The sequence below is a fragment of the Apium graveolens genome, chromosome 3 (genome assembly GCF_009905375.1).
Source record: "Apium graveolens cultivar Ventura chromosome 3, ASM990537v1, whole genome shotgun sequence".
NCBI lineage: Eukaryota > Viridiplantae > Streptophyta > Magnoliopsida > Apiales > Apiaceae > Apium > Apium graveolens.
Window position 1 is genome coordinate 171,603,920 of NC_133649.1, and position 5,762 is coordinate 171,609,681.

The following is a 5,762-nucleotide window of genomic DNA, read 5'->3' on the forward strand; positions in this document are numbered from 1 at the left end:
ACCTGTGAATTCTCGACCCGTCGGGTATGAATATTCAACTATTGTTACTACTAACCCCCCTTATGGGATGCCCCTTCACCCTGAGGTTGGAGGAAGCGGATATGCTGGGCGAAGCGAAGCACGAGGGCAGTCGCCCCCCTATATACGAGGTTTGGGTCCTATCCCTGAGGATCGGGAATTTTCTGGTCCTTACACTGAGAGAGACTCCGAATCTTCGGATGATGAAGTGGCCCCGAGAAGGAGGCGTCCTGGAAAAGAGCCAATAGCCAATGGAAGGCAACACCCCCAAAGCACCCCAGGGGCGAATCCCCAAGAAGTGCAGGAAAGGATCAGGGCTCATGAGGCTGAAATCCAAAGGCTGAGGCGTGATTTGGAGGCTCACCAGGCCACCAGACCCCAGATACCTCCTAAGGGGAGAAATCCTCCTCCCGTCATAGACCTGGATGGTCCGGTAAGAAGAAGGGCTGCTTGCCCAAGAACTGATCCAAGCAATCTCCTTCCCCTTGGAGATCCTGATGATCCAACTCCACCCTTCACAGAAGAGATAATGAATGCCCATATCTCAAGGAAATTCAAGATGCCCACTATCAAAGCCTATGATGGCACGGGAGACCCCGCTAATCATGTTAGGACATTCTCTAATGCACTGCTGCTGTAACCCGTGAATGATGCTATAAAGTGTCGGGCCTTCCCTCAAACCCTGTCGGGTATGGCTCAAAGATGGTACAGTCGCCTGCCCCCAAATTCTATTGGATCGTTCAGAGAATTAAGTCAGGCTTTTATTAAGCAATTCATCAGTGGAAGAGTCCATGAGAAAAGTTCAGCATCTCTTATGAGTCTTGTGCAGGGAGCTAAGGAATCCTTGAGAGATTACCTGAATCGTTTTATAAAGGAGGCTTTAAAAGTCCCAGACCTTGATGATAAGGTAGCCATGATAGCACTGCAACAAGGAACTAGGGATGAGTTTTTCAAGATGTCCTTGGCCAAACGTCCCCCTGAAAACATGTTGCAACTCTAAGAGAGGGCAGGGAAGTATATCAAGGTTGAAGAAAGCATGAGGAAGACCGTAGTAAGTAATGAGCCCACTGGAGGCAAGAAACGAAAAACTGATCTGGAGTATATCGCTAAGGACAAATATCCTAGAACTGAACAAAACCCTGATTCAACCCCCAAGAAGGGAGGACCTGGGCAAAAGTTCACTGAATACGCTAAGCTGAGTGCTCCTAGAAGTCAGATTTTGATGGAGATTGAGAAAGATAGAGATATTCGCTGGCCTAAGCCCTTGAAGGCTGATCCCGGCAAGCTAGATAAGAGCAAGTATTGCAGGTTTCACAAGGATGTTGGCCATGACACCGATGAGTGTAGGCAATTGAAAGATGAAATTGAGTTTTTGATTCGAAAAGGAAGGTTGAACAAGTATACTGGAGATGGAGGGGACAGAAACAATAATGGAAGGAAGAACTTTGAAGATCGTAGGAAGGACCAAGACGATCAGGGGCGGAATCCCCAACCTAGAGGGCCGGTTATAAATGCAATTTTTGGAGGACCACGACGTCCTCGAGGACCTGTGATAAACACGATCTTTGGAGGTCCAACTGCTGCTGGATTGTCCAAAAATTCCAGAAAGGCATACACCAGGGAGGTTATGCATATTGTTGGAGAAGCCCCGAAGAGGGCCAGGACAGAAGTAACATTGGCTTTTGATGATTCCGACCTAGAGGGTGTGAAGTTTCCCCATGACGACCCGCTGGTCATAACACCGATAATAGGAAATAGCCCGGTTAAGAGGGTCCTTGTGGATAATGGTGCTTCTGTGGATATCTTGCTCCACGACACCTTTCTAAGGATGGGGTATAACGACTCCCAGTTGACACCAACTGACATGCCGATATATGGATTTGCTGGAGTAGAATGTCCTGTGGAAGGGATAATCAAATTGCCGACCACCATAGGTACGGAGCCAAGGCAAGCAACGCAGATGCTGGATTTCATGGTGGTAAAGGCTAATTCAACTTATAATGCTATCATGGGGAGAACAGGGATACATGCCTTCAAGGCAGTCCCCTCTTCCTACCATTCAGTCATGAAGTTTCCCACCCGAAACGGGATTGGAGAAGAGAGAGGGGATCAAAAAATGGCTGGAAGCTGTTATGTGGCCTCTTTGAGGGTAGATGGAGTCGGGGGCAGGTTCTTCCTATTGAAGATATGGATGTTCGAGAAAATGACGAGAATAGAGGAAGGCCAGCAGAAGAATTGGTTTCGGTTCCTTTAGACCCCGAGAATCCTGAAAGGATGACTTTCATTGGAGCCATATTGGAAGAGCCCCTTAGAGGGAAGTTGGTAAAAATTTTGCAAGAAAATAGTGATGTGTTTGCTTGGTCAGCAGCTGATATGCCAGGCATAGAAAAGCTCTTAGAGGCTGGTTTCATTGAGGAGATTCAATTTCCGGAGTGGTTAGCAAACCCTGTAATGGTGAAGAAGGCTAATGGAAAGTGGAGGATGTGTATAGACTTCACTGATCTAAATGATGCATGCCCCAAAGACTGTTTTCCGTTGCCGAGGATTGATACTTTAATTGATACCACTGCTGGACATGAGATGCTGAGTTTCATGGATGGATTTAGCGGATACAACCAGATCAAAATGCATAAGGATGACATTCCAAAGGTATCATTCATCACTGACTTTGGTGTTTATTGTTATCTTGTTATGGCGTTTGGTCTCAAGAATACAGGAGCCACCTATCAAAGGTTGGTAAACAAAATTTTTAAGGATCTTATCGGTAAGACTATGGAAGTCTATGTTGATGACATGTTAGTCAAGAGTCTAGTAAAGACTGATCACATAACCCATTTGAGGAAAGCTTTTGATGTCCTGAGGTACCACATGATGATGTTGAATCCTACGAAGTGTGCTTTCGGAGTAGGATCTGGAAAATTCTTGGGATTGATGGTCTCAAAAAGGGGAATTGAGGCTAACCCCGATAAAATAAAGGCGATCCTGGACATGGAACCACCAAAAACTATCAAGGATGTTCAGAAGCTCACAGGAAGGGTTGCTGCGCTAGGACGATTCATCTCCAAGTCAGGAGATAAGTGCTTGTCATTCTTCAAGTCACTAAAGAACATCAAAGACTTTGTATGGAGTGAGGAAAATCAGAAGACATTTGAAGAGTTAAAGAAGTATATGGGCCAGGCCCCGTTGTTGGCCAAGCCAGTTCTGAGTGAAGTTTTATTCTTGTACTTGGTTGTTTCAGAGAGCGCCTTGAGCGCGGTGTTGGTTAAGGAGGAACTGAAAGTCCAGAAACCCGTATACTATGTCAGCAAAATTTTGCATGGTGCTGAATTGAATTATTCAACTATTGAGAAGTTTGCTCTAGCCTTGGTAATGGCTTCGAGAAAACTGTGTCCATACTTTCAGGCTCATCAGATTGAAGTGCTGACAAATCAGCCACTGAGAAATATCATTCACAGTCCCAAGGCAAGTGGGAGATTGATTAAGTGGGTAATAGAGCTGGGAGAATTCGATCTCAAGTATAAGCCACGTACGACAATAAAAGCCCAGGCACTAGCTGACTTCGTGGTGGAATGTACTATACCCAACCAAGAAGTCGGGGGGCAGGAAGATGCCATACCTCAAGAAAAGGGAGTCGATAATGGGGGCAAAGAGAAGGATGAGAAAGAATATTGGGTTCTCTATTTTGATGGAGCATCAAAAACAAACTCCAGTGGAGCAGGGTTGGTTTTGCAAAGCCCTGATAGGTTCTTGATTGAGTATGCTATGAAGCTAGACTTTCCAACCACAAATAATGAGGCAGAATATGAAGCCCTGATATCTGGCCTTGGTCTAGCTGGGACACTTAGAGTCAAAAACTTAAAGGTCCGTGGAGACTCGAAGCTGATCATATCCCAGGTAAAGGGAGAATTTGAGGCAAGGGATGATACGATGGCTAAGTATGTACGCCTAGTAAGGGCTGTGATGACCCAATTTAATGAATGCCATGTTGAACACATTCCAAGGGAAGAAAATGTTAAGGCAGATGTGTTATCAAAGTTTGCTTCGTCTGAGATTGAAGAAAGTTCAGGAAGTGTGTACTTCCGTGTTTTGAAGACACGAAGCATAGATGTTAAGCTAGTGGCTCCCATAGGCTTGGGGATGTCATGGATTGATCCCATCAAGGCTCACATTCAGACTGGTTGGTTGCCAAGCGATGCAACTGAAGCACGGAAGTTAACTATTCGAGCACTAAGGTACTCTTTGATCGATGGGATTCTGTATGAAAGATCTTTCGTGGTTCCTTACTTGAGGTGTCTCAGGCCCGATGAGGCACGCTTGGCTCTTGAAGAAGTGCATGAAGGTATTTGTGGACAACACTTGGGGGGCAGGGCCTTGGCTCATAAGATAACCCGTTTAGGCTTCTATTGGCTAGAAATGATGGCTGATGCCAAAGAATATGTGAAGAAGTGTGATCGCTGTCAGAAGCATGCATCAGTTGTTAGACAACCCCCCGAGATGCTGACCTCTATCAACTTGCCTATTCCCTTTGCTATGTGGGGGATGGACATTCTAGGGCCTTTCCCTATGGCCACGACACAAAGGAAGTTTCTAATTGTAGCAATTGATTATTTCACCAAGTGGATTGAAGCCAAACCCTTGGCCAAAATCACAACTAAGCAGGTTGCACAATTCCTGTGGGAAAACATTATGTGCCGATATGGAATTCCCCGTATCCTCGTCACTGACAATGGAACACAATTCAACAACGAGGAATTCAAGAAGTATTGTGAAGAAAATGAAATTGAGTTACGGTTCACCTCTGTGGCTCACCCACAAGCTAATGGGCAAGCAGAAGTAGCAAATCGAATAATCCTGGATGGATTAAAGAAAAGGATTGAGAAGTCAAGAAATAATTGGGTGGATGAGATACTTCCCATATTATGGACCTATAGGACTACATGTAGAGTCACGAAAGGAGAAACTCCCTTCATGTTGGCATATGGGGCAGAAGCAGTAGTTCCAGTAGAGATATCACATTCCTCTCCAAGGATTCAGGCTTTCAATGCAGAAGAAAATGAGGAAGGGCAGAGGTTAGCCCTGGATCTGATCGATGAAGTGCGAGATACGGTACATGCAAAGATAGTAGAATATCAGAAAAAGGCTTCATTCTACTACAACCTAAGGGTTAAAGAAAGGTTTTTTAAACAAGGCGATCTAGTCTTGAGGAAGATAGAAGCATCTGGTGTAGGACAAAAAGGGAAGCTTGCCCCGAATTGGGAAGGGCCGTACAGAGTCAAGAGTGTTCAAGGTAGAGGAACCTACAAGCTAGAGACTATGGATGGTTTTGAAGTCCCGAGAACTTGGCATGCACAAAACCTGAAGGTTTACTATATGTAGGGCAGCCGGATACGATTCTCACTCGTCAGGATGGCGAGTAGGTTGAAAAGCACCTTGAAGCTTCGCTTGCTTAGGATTTATATGTTTTAGTTTTATTACTTGTGTAAGGAACGAATCCCAGACAATTTTATGAAATTCATGAGTTCTTCAAAGTATGTTTGTGGCCTAACAAATAAAAACCAAATGCATGGATGCAAGCATGAAAGGTGATAAATAAAATAGATCTGATAGATATTACAAAAGTTCGATAAATAAAGTCTCGAAAATAGGATAAAACAAGCCACGCAGGGCTGAAAAAGCTCTAAGGAGCTGAAGTACCCTCGGCATCCATATCATCATCCTCTCCGCTCTCGCTGGATGTCTCTGTC